The sequence below is a fragment of the Rhineura floridana genome, chromosome 2 (genome assembly GCF_030035675.1).
Source record: "Rhineura floridana isolate rRhiFlo1 chromosome 2, rRhiFlo1.hap2, whole genome shotgun sequence".
NCBI classification, from domain to species: Eukaryota; Metazoa; Chordata; class Lepidosauria; order Squamata; family Rhineuridae; genus Rhineura; species Rhineura floridana.
This window is the reverse complement of record NC_084481.1, coordinates 69,511,054-69,532,638: the sequence shown is the minus strand read 5'-3', so window position 1 is coordinate 69,532,638 and position 21,585 is coordinate 69,511,054. Positions and strand designations below refer to the sequence as shown.

The 21,585-nt window shown below is 43.0% G+C and overlaps 1 protein-coding gene across 3 annotated transcripts in view; it reads right to left on the bottom strand.

Annotated features, from left to right (window-relative positions):
- The window catches only part of LOC133376545 (transcription factor 15-like), a 72,400-nt gene that overhangs the window by 22,159 nt on the left and 28,656 nt on the right, over positions 1–21,585 (bottom strand). For 2 of the 3 annotated variants that reach the window (XR_009760518.1, XR_009760519.1), the window contains exon 3: positions 10,144–10,298. The exons of the other annotated variant lie outside the window; for it this stretch is intronic. The gene's annotated coding sequence lies outside the window, so the exon portion shown is untranslated. Of the gene's footprint in view, positions 1–10,143; positions 10,299–21,585 lie in introns of those variants that run through there. 3 annotated transcript variants of the gene reach the window in all.

The following is a 21,585-nucleotide window of genomic DNA, read 5'->3' as shown; positions in this document are numbered from 1 at the left end:
TTACAAACTTCTTTTTACCAACCAAAGCGGATAAGACAAAGAGAAATGCGTCACGATCTATTGAGAAAACCCCTTCCCAAATCGAAACAGAACAATTCTGTTCCTGCTTGAGTGAGGAATTCCAGGCAAGGGATGACCCAGAAATTATACAAAGCCTGGTGTATGGAACATCCACAGATCCCCTTTTTGGGCAGACGCATACACCTAGTCTGATCAACTCTCTGCTGCAGGTACCTGAAAGCAAGGAGACGCCATCTTCCTCTCTGTACAAGGACACTGACTTACATTCCCCCTTAGACATTCTGTCTACTGTGCATGCTACAGACATCGACAGCCAGACTCCCATTTTTACTCAATCACAGCCATCTGCTGCCTGCTCTACAGAAGTTGCTGAAACCACGGAACTGGCACAAATTGGCCAAAAACTACTTCTAACTGGCCAAAAATGTCTGCAGTTACAATTAGCCATTGTGGCAAAAGAGACTGAAAACATCAAAGCTTTTTTGGAAGAAACAAACAACCTTCTAAAATCATTTATGGAAGAACTATCCAAACTATATTTGAGCCTAAACTACACTCTTCCCCCCCACAAAACAACAACAACACTGAAGTGTGCAAACAGAAAGAAACCTCGTATTGCACCTAAGGAGAAAAAATCCAAAAACATAAAAAATTACAAACCGCCAAGGAGTAAGAAGATGAACTTTCAGAAACTTTTTAAAGTACTTAAAGCTCAACAGCAAACAGCTTCGCAAACAAAGAATTTATCTGCTTCATCTACAGCGAGAACACCCCCTAGATCTTATTGCAAAGCCTTACCAGTTAAAGAGAAGGAAAGCAAACGCAAACAGAAACATGGTCAGAACTATCACTAGAAGCTAAAATAATGAAATAGGTTATCATACTTCGGACACATCATGAGAAGACAGGATTCACTGGAAAATACAATAATGCTGGGAAAAACAGAAGGAAGTTATTTATTTATTTATTTATTTAATTTGTATCCCACCCTTCCTCCCCGCAGGAGCCCAGGGCGGCAAACAAAGCACTAAAAACACTTTAAAACATCATACAAACAGATCTTAAAATATGTTAAAAGAAAACAGCATTAAAAACATTTTAAAAAACAACCATAAAAAAAGGTTAACAACATTATTAAAAAACATATTAAACAATTCCGACACAGATGCAGACTGGGATAGGTCTCAACTTAAAAGGCTTGTTGAAAGAGGAAAGTCTTCAAAAGGTGCCAAAAAGATAGCAGAGATGACACCTGCCTAATATTCAAAGGGAGGGAATTCCACAGGGCAGGTGCTGCCACACTAAAGGACAGTTTCCTATATTGTGCTGAACAAACCTCCTTATATGATGTTATCTGCAGGAGGCCCTCACCTGCAGAGTGCAGTGATTGACTGGGCATATAAGGGGTAAGACGGTCTTTCATGTATCCTGGTCCCGAGCTGTATAGGGCTTTGTATGCCAAAACCAGAAACTTGAACTTAGCCTGGTAGCAAATGGGCAGCCAGTGCAATTCATTCAGCAGCGAGGTGACATGTTGGCGATACTCTGCTCCAGTGAGCAGTCTCGCCACCGCATTTTGCACCAGCTGCAGCTTCCGGACCAACCTCAAGGGCAGCCCCACATACAGCGCATTACAGTAATCCAGCCTAGAGGTTACCAGTGCATGGACAACAGTGGTCAGGCTATCCCGGTCCAGAAACGGCCACAGCTGTCTCAACAGCCAAAGCTGGTAAAAGGCACTCCTAGCCACAGAGGTCACCTTGATCCAGGAGCACCCCTAGACTATGGACCTGCTCTTTCATAGGGAGTACGACCCCATCCAAAGCAGGCAAATTACCAATTATCCAAACTTGGGAACCACCAACCCACAGCAGCTCTGTCTTGCTAGGATTCAGACTCAGTTTATTGGCCCTCATCCAGCCCACCACCGAGTCCAGGTAGCAGTCCAGGGCTTGCACGGCCTCTCCTGATTCAGATGTTATGGAGAAATAGAGCTGGGTATTGTCAGCATACTGCTGACACCTCACCCCAAAGCTCCTGATGACTGCTCCCAAGGGCTTCATGTAGATGTTAAACAGCATGGGGAACAAGATGGTACCCTGCGGCACCCCACAGCACAGCTGCCAGGGGGCCAAAAGACAGTCACCCAATGCTATTCTCTGAGAACGACCCTGGAGATAGGATTGGAACCACAGTAAAACAGTGCCTCCAATACTCATCTCACAAGTCAGCACAGAAGGATGACCATGGTCAATGGTATCAAAAGCCGCTGAGAGATCAAGTAAGAACAACAGGGTCTCACTCCCCCTGTCATTCTCCCGATAAAGGTCATCCATCAGGGCGACCAAGGCCGATTCAGTCCCATAACCAGGCCTGAACCCAGACTGGGATGGGTCATGATAATCTGTTTCATCCAAGAGTACTTGCAACTGCTGCGCCACAACCCTCTCAATCACCTTCCCTAAAAAGGGGGTATTTGCAACTGGCCGGTAGTTGTCACAAACCAATGGGTCCAGGGTGGGCTTTTTCAGGAGTGGTTGAATCACCGCCTCTTTCAAGGTGGCTGGAACCACTCCCTCTCACAATGATGCATTGACCACACCCTGGATCCACTCGGTCAGACCCCCTCAGTAAGCTTTAATAAGCCAAGAAGGGCAAGGGTCAAAAGGACACATTTCTGGCCGCATCATCGCAAGCACCTTGTCCACATGATCAGGCCGCATCAACTGAAACTGTTCCCAAGAAGTTGCAGCAGACGTTGCACTGGACACCTCATTGGGGACTACAGTGGATGTGGATGGGGCATCAAGACTGCTACGGAGGTGAGCAACTTTACCCTCAAAGTGCCTTGCAAACAATTCATAGTGGGCCTCCGCAGGGTCTAAGATTCCATTTCCTGGAGTTGATGTCAACAGACCCCTGACAATATGGAAAAGCTCCTACTTGAGGATGCGATGGAGGCAGAAAAGTGGGCCTTCTTCGCCTTCCTCACTGCCACACAGTAGGCACGGTTATGATGTTTTACTCATGGCCGATCAGCCTCAAAGCACGTCTTTCACCACTTGTGGTCTAGCCGTCGTCCAGCCTGTTTCATTGCCCTTAGCTCACTGGTGTACCAAGGTGCAAGCCGGGCTCCACAGTGCCGGAGAGGGCGCTCGGGGGCAACCGTGTCGAGAGCCCGACGCGCCTTGCTGTTCCACAGCATGACAAGGACTTCAACAGGGTCACCTGCTCTATCTACTGGGAACTCCCCCAGGTCATTCAGGAATCCTTTGTCTTCTGTTAGTCTCCAGGTGCGGGCCATCTTAATCTGTCCAACCCCCCTGCAAGGAAGGATCAGAGCCATAAGTCTAAACTTCACCAGGAAGTGATCTGACCATGACAATGGGGTGACATCCACCCCTGCTATCTCCAGACCACCCCTTCCTCCATCTGGAGCAAAAACCAAGTCAAGGGTGTGCCCTGCCCTATGTGTCAGACCAGTAACAAGTTGAGATAGCCCCATGGTCATCATGGAGGCCATGAAGTCCCGAGCCAGAACACTAGAGGCAGCCTCAGCATGGACACTGAAATCACCTAGCACTAGTGTTCTGGGCTCCGCCAACGCCACAGCCGAGATGACCTCCACCAGCTCGGTCAGAGAAGCTGCCGGGCAGCAGGGTGGAGTTGAAAAAGAGGAAGACCAAACAAGAGATAGATTGATTCCACAAAGGAAGCCAACAACCTGAAGTTACAAGATCTGAACAGGGTGGTTCATGACAGATGCTATTGGAGGACGCTGATTGATAGGGTCGCCATAAGTCATAATCGACTTGAAGGCACATAACTCACACACACACAGGGCCAGCCCCGGGCATGCCGGGGCCTTTGGGCACCAGTCTACCTTGGGCCCTGGCACCCGCAAACATGCCCCACCTTCCTACCTACCTATCAGGTGGACGGAGGAACAGGAGGTTGGGCAGGCAAGCAGGCGAGCGGGTGGGTGAGTGGGTGAGTGAGCAAGTGGGCGGGCAGGGGTTTGGTGTGACGGGTGGGTGAGCAAGCAAGCAGTGGGGGGCGGGACAGTGGGCAGGTGAGTGAGTGGGAAGGTGGCAGGATGGTGGGCAGGCGAGCGGGGAGTGGAATGGCAGGCGAGCGAGTGAGCGGAGGGAGAGTGTGAGCAAGCAAGCAGGTGGGGGAGGGCGAGCGGGAGGGGGGAGGGCAGGTGAAGGAGCTGGCGGGGGCAGAGGGTGGGTGAGGGAGCAAGTGGGCAGGCGGGGGGAGAGCGAGTGGGTGGGCAGGCAGCTCCCTCCCTGCGATCCATGCCAGGGAGCCTGCCGTGAAAGGGGAGCACTACTCCACCACCATAATGAGGGGCCATTCAGGGAGCCGGCCCAGCACACATACATTCCGTGGCTAAAGAAGTGCATTGAAAAATTTGGAGAAGTTTGCATTTTGGAGGATGGTCTGTGTTTCAGCTTGCATATGGTTTTGGAAAGTGTGAGTTAGGTAGGTTTCTCCCTCATCCCTAGTATCAGGATAAGAGAGCTAGTGAAACAATAGCCTGTACTTGAATCAACTAGCTTTCAGAATATAGTATGTAGGATTAACAAGTGAAACTCAGGTTTGGGGCACCAAGTTCAATTTCAGGGCCATCAGCACACCTGCACCCTTAATGCTTTTTTTCTAGTATATGTGTATGCCAGAGTAGCTGATAAATATGTACCTCTGGTATATACTACAAATATAATTCATACATGCTCCACCAAGAGTTATGTAAGTAAGCAGTGCACAACCTGGAAATAATGGGAAAATATTGCAAAAATACATTTTTCCTGATTTCCTCCATTTCCCCAGACTTTCTTATCTCTGGCTCTGCCCCATTACCACTGATTTCTATGCTTTTTCCATTTAACCATGCTCTAAACCAAGCCCAAGTATCAGATTTTTAACTTTCAAGAGTTGGCAACTCTGTGGCATCCCCAAGGCCTGTCACAAATAGGGATGGAGGAATCTGTCCATTCTGGCTCTCTCTATTTATCATTTTTCCAATCGGAAATTCAGTTCTCTGCATTCCTGCAGCAAGCTGTGATTTATTTATTTATTTTTCAAATCCTCATGAAAATTCATCAGCATCTTACTGCATCTTTAAATGCAAATTTCTCCCCAATCCCTAGTCACAAGTCATCACCGAGCCCGGCCTCTGAAGTCTCAGACTCAGGAATACTAGAGACCTTGCAAAATTTGTATTTTTAAGTAACTTGCCTTCTCTTTAAGCTTGATGCTGAAGTAAAGGGGAGGGAAATATTAAAAACACACCATGGTGTCTAGTTGCTCCCTAGTTGGTGTCTAGTTATTTATGGAATTTCCTACAGAGGTACAAGTACTTTCGGCAGAAAGTCCCAAGCACAAGATGAGCAAGAGAGTGGAGGAAGCTTTGAGGAAGGCAAAATCATGGTATGGATAAGGAGTAACATGGCAAAGAAAGGCATTGGATTTTGTTTCCCAGAAAGAACATGGAGTTCACTCATGGGACAAGAAAGGGGAGTAAAACTGAAAAATAGGAAAACACCACTAGATTGATGAGCACCTTTTCTCAGAGGAGACCATCAAATCCTCTGATCCACATGGCAGGGATATGGGTGTTGGGGACACGTTTTCAGCAGCTGCAGTCCATAGTGGTGGCACAGCATAAGAAAACAGTGTTAGGTGACAGCTGCTGTATCCCCTAGGAGCATATTGTGGGGAGGGCTGCAAGGATACCTCTAGTCCCTGAGACTTTTTGACATCTATATGCAGCTACAGAAGCTTTGTCACAGAAGACTAGTTCAGCTTTCATATTTTGTAAGGCTGCCATTCTAAATCTTCAGAGATATTGAAAGAGAACCTGTTATTACTGCAAGTGTAATACTATAGAAATTAGATGGTTTGTTTGTTTGTTTTATTGGATTTCTTACCTGCCATTTACCATAAAGTCCCAGGGCAGGTTACAAAAATAAAATATAAAATAGTTACCATGCTAAAACGAGAAAAGTGTAAAAGCCATTTTAAAAGTTCTCTATCGTTTAATTTAATCTAACATGTTTAATTTTTTAAAATCCATATACAAAAACAATACAAATATTTACAAACAATTCCACATATAAAACAGTTAAAAATAGTTCTAGTCCAGATGCAGGCTGGAATAAAGGTCTCCACCTAAAAGGCTTGTTGAAAGAAGAAGGTCTTTAGTAGGTGCTGAAAAATCAACAGATGTCTAATATGTAGCAGCAGGGAATTCCATAACTCTAAAGGCCCAATTTTATATTGTGCAGAATGGTCCTCCTGATAAGACAATAGCTGCAGGATGCCCTCTCCTGCACAGTGCAGTGATCATCTGGGTATATTAGAAGTGGGACAATCATTTAGGTATTTTGGTCCCAAGCTATATAGTGCTTTGTACACCAGCATCAACACTTATCTCAATAGCTAGTTGGCAGCCAGTGCAATTCTTTCACAGCTGCATAAATGATGGCAATGGTCTGCTCTAGTGAGCAGTTGCACTACTGCATTTTGAAGTAGCTGCAGCTTTCTGGCCAACCCCAAGGGCAGCTCTGCATAGAGTGCATTGCAATAACTCAGAAGTTATCGATGCACAAACAGTGGTCAGGCTATCCTGGTCCAGAAACAGCTGTAGCCGTCTTACTAGTTGAAGATGATAAAAAGCACTTCTAGGTAGCAAGGTCACTGGGCCACTAGCAACAGAGATGGATCCAGGAGCACTTCCAGACTATGAATCTGCACCTTCATGGGGAGTATGATCCCATCCAAAGTAGTCAGTTGACCAATTATCTGGACTTAAGAATCATTCATCCATAGGGCCTCCATCTTGCCAGGAGTGAAACTCTGCCGGCCCTCATCCAGCCCACTACCAAGTCCAGGCACCAGTCCAGGGACTACCATCAAGATGCCATCAAGTCGAATTCAGGCATCCCCCTCACATGATTCATATGAGGAGGAGAGTGGAGCCACATCCACAGCTCCCCCCCCTTGCATCCCCACTGGTGCCATCCCCACTGTCAATGTTTTGGAGGAGCACATCTGAAGAGGACAGCGTGTTTCACATATGAAGGCTCTCCCCATTATTTGGAACTCTGAATGCACAGGAGTTTGCTATCATGGGGTGACCCTACCTGTGCAGAGCAGGCTCCCCTCTACAGACACAAAGGGGGGCAAGCAGGGATGTGATAGTGGAGAGGGTCTGCTGGCATGGTTCCATTGCTCCCCTCACATAGTTAAGAATAGCATAAGGTGGGGGGACATCTGAACAGAGGTGAAGTCGTAGTCATACTAATTGAAACTCTATATGGATTTCTAGTACAAAGTTAGTATGAAGCTGCTTTATACCAGTCAGACCATTGGTCCATCAAGCTTAGTACTGCCTATGCTGAGGGGGCACCGTTCTCCAAGGGTTCAGGCAGGGGTCTCTCCCAGCCCTACTTGGAGATGCCAGTGATTGAGCCAGGGACTTTCTGCATGCAAAGCAGATGCTCCACCACTGAGCTATGGCTCTTCTTACTATACCTGCTATGTACGCCTGTTCCAGGCTATATGGTGGTTACTTTTACTTTCTTCTGCTGCCATTCTGCTGAACGAAATAGGTTAGCTAGTCAATGGCTTATCCTAGCAAGAGGAGAGGAGGAAAGCTTCCCAGCAAATCCATAGCAGGCAACTTCCTTCGTACTCCTGTGAGCTCTTAATGGCAATTCACACTTTGGGGGGGGGAAGAGAAAGATCTTTGTTGTGTACTGTAGCTATTATCTGTTGAGTAGTCATTAGAAAACTGGTGATACTCAGTGCAATATGTTCTAGTGATTTCCTATATTTAATGCTAAAGATATAAGATGAAAGAATCATAGCCAATAATGCAGGCTTGCAGAAGCTAAATTTGTCAGAGGCTGTTAAGGTTTCTAGCCAGTCACTGCCAGAGTGATGCAGACTTTTTACTATTGATTTTTTTCTCATATGACAGAATAAAGTTTAGTCGCACTAAAAAAAACCAAATGTGAACATTATTGCTTCAGGGGGCCTGGCAAGTTAAGAATCTGCCATTTCAAAATTTCTAATTGTGCAAATAACATGATCGTATTTGATTTTATTTCTTCAACAAGGACTCGCTTTTTTATAGGGTGTTCAATGAAGGTAGACAAATAGACATTTTCTTCTCTTCTATTTGATCTAATAGAGCAATTGGAGCTACGTGTATGTACCCTATATTTAAAAATCCAAAATGCTGCCATTGTGGACCCTATATAAATAGAACACTGCCAATCAGCTGTAATGAGGACACTGAATCCAGACTCCTCCTCCGTCTGAACAGCTGATCATGGGATTTTAGCTTTTAAAAGGGCATCCACCTGCAAACCCTGCTACGTGCAGAGAAGGGAGCCACACATACAGCCCCTTGTTGGGCACATAATTCCAGATCCAACTGTGAAACCACTGGGTGACAATAGCCACAGAAGCAGTTGTGGTGGCAGTAATGTTGACAAAAGATGGTGATGGTGGCGGTAGAGCAGGGATAGCACCCAAAGGCTTTGCATACTTTGCATCCTCTTTGCAGACCACTATGGCAATGCAGGAAAGTTGATCCAGATCTAACTTGTTATCTTCAGGTTGTAGAAAATAAACCCAAAAGCTAGTTGTGAACACAGAAGGAACAGAGGGATTCAGGCTGGCCTTGGACAGAGAGAGGAACAGGAGCACAAGGCTCCTGCCAGAAGGAAGGGTGGGATATAAATAAATAAATAAATAAATAAATAAAATAAGGCTGCTTGAAGGTTGGGAATGCAAGCCAAGCCAGCCTGCCAGCCTGCCAGCCTCTCAAATCTGACAGAAGCTATTACTAATTGCATCAGAAGGGCAAAGCTTTGACTGTGTAAAGTTAGGAGTTCCTGATGGATGCAACATACTTGTGACCGTTCTAGGTTCATTGACAGTTGTTGTTGTTTTTTTTATGGGAAGAAGAAGACTAAGCTGTTTTGTGGGACATTGTGAACTCAGTGGGCTTTGTTTCAAAATAGACATGCATCATCAAATTGGACTTTTAGTCTACAGCCTCCTTTCTGAAAACGGAAGATTCATAGAATCATAGAACAGTAGAATTGGAAGGAACCTATTAGGCCGTCAAGTCCAACCTCCCTCCTGCTCAGTGCAAGAATCCAAATTAAAGATTGGCCTAAACATCAATGATGGAGAGGAGGTTGTCCTATTCATTGGACTGCTACCAGTTTCATTAAGCTTTATAGGGAATATTAATCAGCGGGCCAGTGTTTGACATTCTGAGCTGGCAATTGCAACTGACTTCACAATCCTTAATTCAAAACAATACAGTAGAACTGCTAACATTCATGGCAGTAAACCACTGAGAGGTGAAGCAGAGAGGGAGCAGTAACCAGATGACTCAGAAGCCAAGGGTACTTGCTATTGCAAAGCTTTGTTTTCCTACTGAGTGGATGAGTAGTTGCAGTTCACTTCTGTGGAGTGAATTAACATGCATTGAGGAGGTTATCCTCTTCTACTAGAAAGGCTGCATGTGTTGGGGACGAGAAAGCTTAATGCCATCCCTGCCTTCCCTGCTTCCCCCCTCAAATAGTTGCCCTAATCCATGGGCCCTTTCCATTGTAATGATAGCCATTTTGCTAGTGTATGAAATATATCTTATGACATGTATAACATGTTTTCTTTTTAATGAATTTAAGGGACAATGTCAAGACGTGAGGAACTGCATAGTCAAGTACATACATAGCTGGAAATCAGTACTAGAGTTCTTTATGACTGTACACTCTTTCTGAAGCAGAGTCAGTTCCATCTGCTAAGTGCTCACTTGCACAGCTATTTATCTCTTGCCTTGTCTTTCTCAGCTGCTTAAATAAATCCCAGCCATTTGCAAATTTACAATAAATACATACTGCTGCATTTCAGCAGGAGTTATGCCAGATGGCTGACTTTGTCTTAAGATCCATTCACAACACTTTTAACCTGCTGTGACTTTTCTGGTAGGAAATTTCTGGTAGGAAAGAAAAGGCCCCCCTAAATGTTAAAAGAAGTACAACGAAAATTATTCTGTTTTCAGTTATGGTATGATAGGAATGTGCAATAATTTTTTTCCATTCTGTAATACATTTTCTTTATTAAAGGCTGCAAAATTAATCGATTCAAATTAAGTCCATTTCACCGTTCAGTTTGTAATTTGTAGTTGTTTTCATTGTTTTGGGTCTTTCCCCCTTCTTTCTTTTTTACTTCTGTTTTGCCACAACCTGCAGGAACAACAAATCAGCAAGACAATTAACTTTGGTAGCTGCTCTGGAGATCACAATTTCTCTCTCTCTCTCAAATGTTCCAGGCATTTCATTTCAGGACATGGCGGGGGTGTGTGTTACTGATAGCAACCACTTTTTTCCCTTCCTTCCTTCCTGAAATACTCTGATATCTGGGAGATTCTGTGTGGAAAATAGTAGCCAGCAGGAGTGGCCGCTATACTCACCTCCTGCCAACAAAGATATAGGTAACGAAGCTCCCCACCCCTGAATGATATGGGAGTAACAAAACAGTGTCACGTCTTGTTTGTGAGCTTCACATAGGCATCTGGCTGGCAACTGTGACAACAGAGTACTAGACTAGATAGGCCTGGGATCTGATCCACCTCTGTGCGTTATGGAACAAATTCACATTAAACCTAAAGGGCCCCATTTGCAGTTGCTCCAGTGTTCTGAAATAAATGTACACTCCTATTGTACAACACAAATAGACTTTTTCAGGCAGCTTTGATTAGATATGCATGTTCATGCTTAGCCGTGGTTTAGCTTAGTGCAACCCAGGCCATTGCATATTACTGTATTACTGTTATAATAATTTGGTTAGTTAACTTTGTGTTTTCCCTGTGAACCCTTCTGTACACTTTTAATCTTTTTTGTATGTATGTTTTACATTTCTTTGAATAATCATGTATTCTAGTATTTTATAATAAATAATAAATACTATTTTTAAAAGAATACACATGACTATCATTTTTCATCTATGCAAGTCTCTTTTAATTTCATCCATTCGTTCATTTATTTTAAGCTTAGTGCTGTGATCAGGTTCTTTTCCTTCAGCTGCCTCATGGGTGGGATACAAGAGCTTGGTCAAGTTCTGTTGCAGGTTTATAGCTTTATATTCATGAACATCTAAAGCAATCCTGCAGAACATCATCCTTTCCATTGAAAGCATTCCAAATTAACAGATAGCCTCAGAGTTCTGTGTTGAAATGAGAGTTGTACGTTTTACTATTATCAAGAAACAGAAAATATTTTAAAGATAGGAGATAAATTGGGGATAAATTATTTTTAAAAAAATAATCCTGTGCTACATCACTGCAAAGGTTAAACCGAGCTAGGACATGAGGTAATAGAAATCTGGCATCCACCTTTTCATAACATCTGGTAGAGTCTGGCATGCCTCCTTTTGGACTGTTAAGATAATTTAAATGCACTATTACTCTAGTGCCTGCTACCACACCTTTACCTAGTCACTATTAGATGGGTACTTTTGAAAGATTACCCCCCCCTTTTGATATTGAGTTAAAAAGCAATAATAATCAGAAGAAGGCAACAGAAGGTGAATATATATATAAATGGTTTGGAGAATGGGGAAGAAATTGGACTAGGGTGATTGAACTGAAGATAGGGATGGGGGAGAAATTTAATTTTGTTTGCGTTTTCAAGAGAAATGACTAATTCTCAACCATTCATACCTAATATGTGAGCCTAAATACACCTATCCTTCAAAATTCACACTACTCTACCTTTTGTAATAGAGTTCTCCAACCAAATAATGTATATAAACTTGCATACATTAGAGGAAAGTGTGCATTAAAATGCCCATATTGGTGAAAATACATAAAATGCATCATATTAGGGAAAATGTCTTGCAATAATGTGCATATTAGTCAAATGTGTTTATTAGGAGAAATTCACACTAAAATGCTGACAAACTGTCATACAGTGACCTGGAAGAGGGCATGGTTGGCGGACATCATGAACAGAAGCACTCACATTGCAACATTTTGTTGCAGATCCTGCTTGTTATCATTATTAAAAAAAACAAGCAAAAGCAATCAAGAGACACATTTTAAAAGTACATATGTTCCAATTTTTGTTCTGTAAGTGTGAGTCCTATACTCTCAAATAGGAGATGGCTATAAAGCAGTAATTAGTAAAAAAGAAAAAAGAAAAAAAACCCTTTTTATTGTACTTCTGAAAGTTGGCACAAAATGAATTACAGATTATGGCCACCAGTGCCAAATGTATTCTTCCTCTGCTAATGTACAAAAGCAACAATAACTGACAATGTAAAACCACAAAATACTGTTAAAGAAGAAAACAGAAAGACATTCCAAAAGACTTTAAATATATTTCCAGCATTATAGTATTTTCCGCACAGCGTTCATTGCCACCCCAGTCCAATTAATTTCCCTCTTATTTTCAGAAAATGACCACTAAATGATACTGAAGTATGTTGGTTGTATAACACACAAATCAGTTTCTGTCACTTGTTTCCTCAGTGGAGGTCTGTCATGGGCACACTACCAGCTAAATAGCTTTATACTGCCATCTCCTGGTATTTTGTATCATAATTTGTATATTGATACACACACACACAAAACAAAACCTTGCAACATTCTTTATTCTGCACATATGAAAAATACTAACAGAAAACAATGGAAATACCTTGACTAGAAAAAGCAAATTGTGATTCCCAGTCTGCAAAGAGAGGGGGGAATTATGTCTACATGATTGCTTTTGCAGTTATATTTTAAATAATAATAATAATAATTTACTTTTTAAATATTTATATGCTCTTCTGAATAAAACTTACATATTAAAATAAGAGTACATCAACTGTACAATAAAACAGCTACCCTGAAACTCCCAAGAACAATTGAAAGAAGTTCTATAATCATAGTTTATAAAATCAGCAGTAAAAGATCCCCACAGCTGAATAACTTTGTCTGTCTAAATAATAACAACAACAACAACAACAACAATAATGATAGATAGATAGATAGATAGATAGATAGATAGATAGATAGATAGATAGATAGATAGATAGATAGATAGATAGATAGATAGATAGATAGATAGATATGCCAATGTTCTTATCAGGATAAAGACAAAAAGTACAAAATAATCACAGAATGCACAGATTGGTAAAACATAATATAATCCATAATGAGACTGTAAACCTGCACCCATTACTTCATGAGTAAACCAGTTAAGTTCAGTGGTACTTGCTTCTTTGTAGGCATGTTTTCAACTGCAAAAAATATATATAAAAATCAATAGACAGCACCCCTATGATCACTGGTCTACTTTAGTGTAAGATTTTAATATCACTGTACCTTTTCTATTGTATTATGGACCCATCTACGCTAGACATTTAAAGCAGTATCATACCACTTCAGACAGTGATGGCTTCCCCCAAAGGATGCTAGGAACAGCAGTTTGTGAAGGGTGCTGAGGGTTGTTAGGAGACCCGCTATTCCCCTCACACAGGCACAATTCTCAGAGTTCCCTGGGAAGAGGCATTGATTGTTAAAGCACTCTGGGAACTTTAGCTTTGTCAGGGGAATAGGAGTCTCTTAACAACCTTCAGCACACTTAAAAAACTACTGTTCTTATGATTCTTGAGGGGGGTGAGGAGGAGGGTGTAGGGCCATGACTGTTTAAAGTGGTAGGATACTGCTTTAAATGCAGAGCTTGGCAAAGTTACTTTTTTGAACTACACTCCCATCAGCCCCAGCCAGCATGGCCACTGGATTGGGCTGATGGGAGTTGTAGTTCAAAAAAGTAACTTTGCCAAGCTCTGTTTAAATGTCTAGTGCAGATGGGGCCTATGTTCTTTCTTTCTTTTCAGTGCTCACCATTCGGATACATTCCCAGATTAATCCAAGCATGCACTTTGTGATTTCCTAGCCGTTAATATCTGTGATTTCACATTTTGGGATGGCTTCATATTCATCCGGTCTTCCAAGGCAGGAAAATTTATTTATGTTATTATTTAATTTATATCCCACCCTTCCTCCCAGCAGGAGCCCTGGTATATCATCATTAAGCATAAGGTATTCTCTCAAATCACACTTTCCAATGAGAGCCTTTCATAGCCTTTGGTATAGCTAGTGGCTCAGGGCCAAAACCTGGTGTAGTACTTCTGAGAGTATGACCAGGGGGAGGGAACACCTGACTTCTTCTCTAGTTAACCTAGAATCTCTTCACACATTTTTGCCACACTGTGTATACTTATTGAAGACCTCTGGCTTAATCAGCGGTAGTCAACATGGTTCCGCATCCAGATGTTGGTTTAGTCCAACTTCCGTCAGCTCCAACCAGCATGTCTAATGGTCACGGATGATGGGAGCTGAAGTCTAGCAACATCTGGATTTTGCGAGTTGTAGTCGAACAACATTGCTTATACCCGGTAGACCCTCACAAGCTTATCTGTATACTTGCTTGTTTACAAGCACATGTTCACTGTATTACATTAACACATGGGGTTTAAAACATTTTATGGGGGAGTTTTAAAAATGTCATGTCTAGTGTGGCCCAGAATATACATATCCATCTACTGCAGTGATCTCATGCTGTAGTCTTTTTATGGAGAGAAAAGCACAAATAGCTATACTGGAGTTGATTGACTTTGTGTGTGGGATGTTGTTTTTCCATCCATGCAACTAAAATCATTCAACAATATTCCCCATTGTAAGATACTGGTAGGTAGAACTACTTTACAAACTTTGAAGTAAAAGTAGGCAGGCACTTAATGGGGGAAAGTGTTCTGTAAGCAATGCTCAGAGAGAAAAAAAGTGAAGGAAGTAATTACAATTGAAATCTCTGGGGCACTATTTGAGTGCACATGCCAGGCAAGAAAAATGTTACTGATAACTCTGTCACTCAAAGCAGAGGGGAGCAGACTCTGAAGATTAGAGCGGGGGCTGCTGTACATGGCATCATCAAATCATCATGTGTGCAAAACACCTCAGCTAAAAGACAACTCTGTCCCCACCCCCACCCCCACTATTAAAAATACATTCTAAACTTACATTATGTCTTTCAGACAACGTACTTCACTTGGCATAAAATACACCCCAGTGTATTTCAGTGTATTGGAAGTTTTGGAAGAACATTTTCTGTGTTATTTAGGGCTGCTTAAAGATAAAAGTGTGTATTTAGTGTGTTGTTTGACTGTGCTGCTTTAAATAATTAACTGGTTGCTTTCAAATGTCCATAACAGAAGACCAGTATTCTTTCACATGAGTCTTTCCCCCAATGCCTTGGTGATTTTGGTTTTCTCTTTTCCTTCTTTTGTTGGAGAAACTCATCATGCCTTTAAGAGACACAATGTAGTGTAATGGTTAGAGTGTCAGACAAGGACTAGGACAGCATTTCCCAACTAGTGGGCCACCAGATGTTGTTGGACCACAATTCCCATCTTTCCTGACCATTGGGAATGCTGGCTGAGGCTGATAGGAGTTGTGGTCCAACAACATCTGGTGGCCCACTAGTTGGGAAAGGCTGGACTAGGAAGAACTCCAAGTTCAAATGCCAATGCAGCCATGAAGCTCACTGGGTGACCTTGGGCCAGCCAGTCTCTCCCCGCCTAATCTACCTCACAAGACAGTTGTGAGGATGAAAAGTGTGTGGGAAGAAGCTTGAGGAGGAGAACCATGGTCCCTTGAGCTCCTTGGAGGAAAGGCAAGATATAAATGTGATAAATAAATAAAGCAAGACTGATACGGAATTCTGTTCTGCAAGGAAGCATGTAGAGAGCGGGGTTTTCTGCATTAAGACTGACAGCATAATGAAGAGCAGGTCTAAGTTAGTAAATGTAAAGGCATGAACATATGTTTCCTGAACAGCATACCTACAGATTCCCCTTAGCTACATTCCGCACAGCTCCAATTATGTGTGTAGCAGCAAGATATCATCACTAAACCAGTACTGGGAGAACCTAGGGATGCTAGTAGCATCCTGTGTGACGTGTCTCTTCCATTTTGTTAATTGCAGGCCCACAGCCCTAAGACCACAGAGGCAACAGTCACAGGTCCAGTCTGCTGCCATGCTAGTACCAAGCTGGCTATAGGCAGTATAGATCACAATAACCAAAACTCCTGTGACTTGTCTTTAGATGCCTCTGAGGTTTCTGCAAAGTCAGTGGAATCACTGGCAGCGTTGATCTGTTTTGGCAACAGAAATAAAATGTAAAATATAAAAAAATGAAAACTTCCTCACCATCACAGAAATACTGCTCTCCCTTTCCAAAATACTTCAGACTTGCTCTCCTATGTTGCCTAACTGACCCCGCACCACCCCTTGCCTCTGTTTGCATTGTTTTGCTTTCAGAATGAATGACATTTCTATTTGTTCATGGCTTGCATCCCCAAATAAACATAAACTGCATTTGCAGCTAAACGGCTGTTAAAAGACTGGACTAGTTTTCACCAGATTTCAACAGAAACTGAACAGAAATATAACTGTTCAGAACTGTTGGGAAGCCCACGAGAATCAGATGTGTGCCCTCAATATGTGTATTTGTCACACTGATGTTCACCCCATGATGAGGAATTTACCCTACAAATGTACAATACTGTCACAATTCCAGCTTATATATGCAGTTCAAGCCTATGCATTTTTACTCAGATGTAAGCCTTGCTGTGTTCTTTGGTAGATAAATATGCATAGAGTTATGCAATCCCGAGCATGCTTAGTCAGAAGTAGGTCCCATTCAGTTCAATGGGGCTTGCTTCCAGGTAAGTGTTCATCGGGTTGCTGCCTTAGGGTGCAATCCAACTCACCTTTCTGTTAGGCTGGGGTGAGTTGGATGCTGTGGAGTGCTGGCTGCGTCAGGAGGCTTCCGGCAGCAGCCTTTGCATGGTGGAGATGTGGCTCCACCAGGAGCTTGCCAGCACCCCTGGGGATCCACCAGGGATGGCCAGCCCAGCAGACAGAGGCCAATGGAAGCTGGCGGAAGCCCCCAAAATGGGGTATCCTGGAGGTGTGGCAGGGGAGGAACCCTGGGGGAGGCTTTTGCAAGATCCTCCTTGCGTCCAGACCCCTCCCCCAGGTCCCAATCCCGCCACAAACTCTACTGGCCAAAAGGCCAGCCAAGTAAAATAATTTTAAATATGCTCCATTGTGTAGGGTTGCCATGTTGCCCGGTTAGGTGGGATTTAAATGCGAATGCTAATAACAACAAAACAAAACAAAACAAAACAACAACAACAGGACATTCCCAAGGAAGAGCTTCCTCCCCCAAAACAAAAGCACACTTTTTTTGTTTTTGTTTTGAGTACCCTGTTGTCTGTGTCTTGGTGTATCCAACCTTGATGTGCTTATGGAAGGGGTGTGCAAGTAGTGCCCCCCCAGTGTGGAGGCTGGATAAACTGTGTTATGGATACCCAAAGTCTGTGTGAAAGTAGATATTTGGAAATGCCTTTGCTGTGATCCTAAGCACATTTACTAAATGATGTCATACTGAACTTGAACTTCACAAAATATTTTACTGTCACATCCATAAACACCTGTGTAACCTTGTGTCCGGAGACTTAGAGCAGATGACACATTATTAAGAATCACTTTCCATAATTGTGAAGAGTTATGTCCACATATGTGCATCCCAGACCACTAAATGAGGGGTGAGAGCAGCATAGCAACGTAGGCAGATGCCTTATACCAGGGGTTCTTGAAAAGTTATACTTTTATTGTTTTTAGTCAGTCAAGCTTTATTGCTTAGCCATAGGCCATCGCAAAGCATACAAAATACAAAGTATCTAGTTTCCTCTACACACATATTAAAATGATATAATAAAATATAAGACGAATAAGGCGCAATCTAAAACTGTGCTATTTGCCCTATAGCGTCTCTGAGCAATTGCATGTCTGCTCTTCTACGTGCCTAAAAATAGCCTCACGCAGCCTTGTTCTATTAGAAAGCATTGGGGAGTCCTGGACTGGGATATGGTACAAATGATAAAAGCTAGATAATCTGGACGACCAATGTTTGTCCGTAGAAGCCAGTTCATAGCAAGATTTCAGAATTGGTTTGGCTGTGGCATTTTTAGCTGACTCCCAAAAATTAAGTAGAGAGCAGTGTACTCAGGCTCTAACTGTAGGTAGACCAGACTCTGCGTGTAAAAGCGCTGCTGGGGTACCAGCCGGTAGTCAGAGGAGTTTTTTCAGGAAGCTGTTTTGAATTGCTTCTAGGCTGGAAAGATGGTGATCCTCCCAGCCCCAGACTGGAGCTCCATACAGGATCTGAGCAAGGACTTTACCTTGGTAGATTTTCAGAGCAGGTGGAATAAGGTTTCCACCTCCTGTCCTATAAAAATTAAGTATGGCTCCACATGATCTTAATGCAGCAACTTTTGTGTGGTCAATATGCTTTCTCCAGGACAGAGTGTCCTGAAAGTGAATGCCCAAATACTTAAACACCCGTATTTGCTCTATTGGGTGCTCACCAATTGACCAATTGAAATTACGATGCCTCTTACCAAAAACCATTACTTTTGTTTTTGAATAGTTAATCTGAAGTTTTTCCTTGGTGCAATAAACATTAAGTTTCATAAGTAATCTCCTTAGTCCTTTACGGGTAATGGACAATAGGACCATGTCATCTGCACAGAGAAGCAATGAGATTTTCCTGTTTCCCAACGAAGGGGGGGAAAAGTCAGGGCCTGCCAGTTCCACAATTATATCATTAAAATAAAAATTAAAAAGAAATGGAGCTAGGAGGCACCCCTGTTTGACCCCCTTATTAACAACTATGGGGTCTGTTAGGGAGCCAGCAATTCCTACCCTTACTCTAGCGTTGTTGTTGGAATACAATTCTCTTATGAGAAACAAAAGCCGCCTATTGATATTGGTTTTAACTAGTTTGGCCCACATCATTGATCTATCTATAGAATCGAAGGCGGCAGCCAAGTCCACAAAAGCAGCATAAAGATGTTTCGTGGGGCCAAGGACACACCATCTTGCTATAAAATATAATGTAAAGCAATGATCGATGGTACTTTGCCCTTTTCGGAAGCCAGCTTGTTCAGGAAGAATAACTTGGTTGGCAGCTTCCCACTCTTTTAGTTTAGTCAATAGGTATTTAGAGTATAGCTTGGCAGCTGTGTCAAGGAGACTAATGGGCCGATAATTATTAGGATCATACCTGTCCCCTTTCTTATAGATTGGGACGACTATACTCTGTTTCCACCCCGCCTGGAAAGTACCTGTGTTGATAAATTGGGTGAACAGCTTGGCTAGTAAGGGAGCCCACCAATCCGGAAAGTATTTGTAAATTTCAGTGGGCATCATGTCTTCACCAGGCACTTTACCCACTCTCAAGGTAGTTATAAGCATTTTGATTTCGATTATGGTGACCGTGGGCCAGAAAGGCAGGGAGATCTCCTCCATAGGAGAGGAGAGCACAGAGCTTCCTGGGGAGGAGGCGTAAAGCTTGCTAAAATGAGTGGACCAAACTTTAGCAGGGATCTAGCTGATGTTTAACGGTCTGGGTGTTCGCATCCCTTTAGCAACCAGGTCCCAGAACTGTCTCTCATTCCTCTCCGCCGCTGACTGACCCAGTTGTTGCCATTGCGATCTGGCATATAAGTACTTTTTCCGCTTTAGCTTATTGTTTTTAATATATTTGAAAGCTGCCCTGAGCTCTGCTTTTAACAGTGGAAGGGCAGGATATAAATCTTCTTAATAAATAAATAAATAAATATTCCATAGTGTTGGAAACTGGAGTCTAGGTATTTAAGGCTAAAAATGTACATTTTAAAAAAATAGATTCCTCACATCTTCCTTCAGTTTTTTGTTAGTAATTACAAGGTACAAAAACAAACAACTGAATAACGCAACCATTAATGTGTGTAATTTGCATAATTAGCAAAAATTTGCATAATTTGCACATGATTTATTTGTTTGATTGATTTCTATCCTGCCCGGATTTGTGGAAGTGGAATATGGCAACCCTACCATTGTGGCCCATGGGGTGCGCTTACTCCCAGGAGGCCTGTTTGCCAGAGCTGGCGCTTCCCAACCGGCTTGTGTGTGTGGCTCCCAATGGAGCCGATGTTTAGCCAGGTTGACGGCTCCCAAACAGAAGGAGGTTCCTGTGGAGTTTTCTGCCGGCTCCTCCTCCACTGCCCCCCCCTCAGCCGGCTTCCCGGCAGTTGGATTGCTCTGTTAGACAACAAAGATATCACAATATTTCATGCTATTTAATAGCCTACTTCTTGCTATTCCAAGTGATGCTAGCTGCCACTGCTTTGGTACCAAACAATCAGCTCTCCAAGTACTCAAAGTGTAACCCAGCATCACTAACAAAGTAACGCCTTAACATCCTACAGTGGCCACTACCTGTAGTGTCTTCAGAAATATGCCTGTTATGTAACCAAAGTGGAAAAGGGAAGATAGGGATGGTCTGATATTTTTGCACCACAAACTTAACTGGACACTGTTAAAAAAGAAATAGTAGCAGATCGGCTTTATGGGCATTCCATTACTTGGGAACTGAAGTCTAGTGAGTGTAGGGGTGAGCTAGGCATCCCTAGTTCAGTTCGTAGAAGCTCCTAGAATCCTCCATGTGAAGCCAAATAGGAGTGTGTCAGGAGTGTCAGGTGCAAAGCCCATTTTCTCACCATTTCAGTGTTCAATTTTTCTGAAGTTCCATTTTGAAGATGTGGGGCCAGGGTACGGAAGGATTTCTGAAAAATACCACACACATCAAACAGTATATTCTGCTTAGGGATTGAATTTATCTCAGAAATGCATCTGTCAGTTTCAGTTTTCCTCAGCTTCTCATTCTTCCAGACTTTAGTTCAGTTCACTACATTTCTACATCAGTTTGCAATTTAAACAAAGTTCTCATGAAAGCCTGGCAGTGTTTTATTGTGTATTTCTCCTCATAGACACATTTTTGTAAACAACTCCTCTGAATGTTTTGTAAGCAATTTTGCATGATAAAATTTGCAAGCATTTTGGTGTGCATTACCAAGACCTGGGTGGGTGAGCTGGAAGGAGTTGATCTGACCCAGCTTTGCCGACCTGGACACTCAGTACAACACCAGCACAGGCTGCAGGGACGGGGAGCAGGAGTTGCTCAGAAATCAAGGGTGGGCCCTGCCCTATGTGTCGGACTGGTGACAACTTAAGACAGCCCCATGGTCACCATGGAGGCCATGAAATCCCAAGCCGGAACACTAGAGGCAGCCCCAGCATGGACACTGAAATCACCCAGGACTATCATTATGGGCTCCTCCAATACCACAGATGAGACGGCTTTCACCAGCTCAATCAGAGAAGCTGCTGGACAGCAGGGTAGATGATACACCAACAGCAATCCTAGTTTACTGTCTCCTTGGCCCGACACAAGCCAGCTGTCAGACAGAGTGGTTTCCTGGTGACAGAGATGGAAGTTCTTTGGACTCCCCCCGTCCCTACAACCGGTGCTGGTGTTGCACCGAGTATGTAGGTGAGCAAAGCTGGATCGGATCAACTCCTCCCAATTCATCCAAAT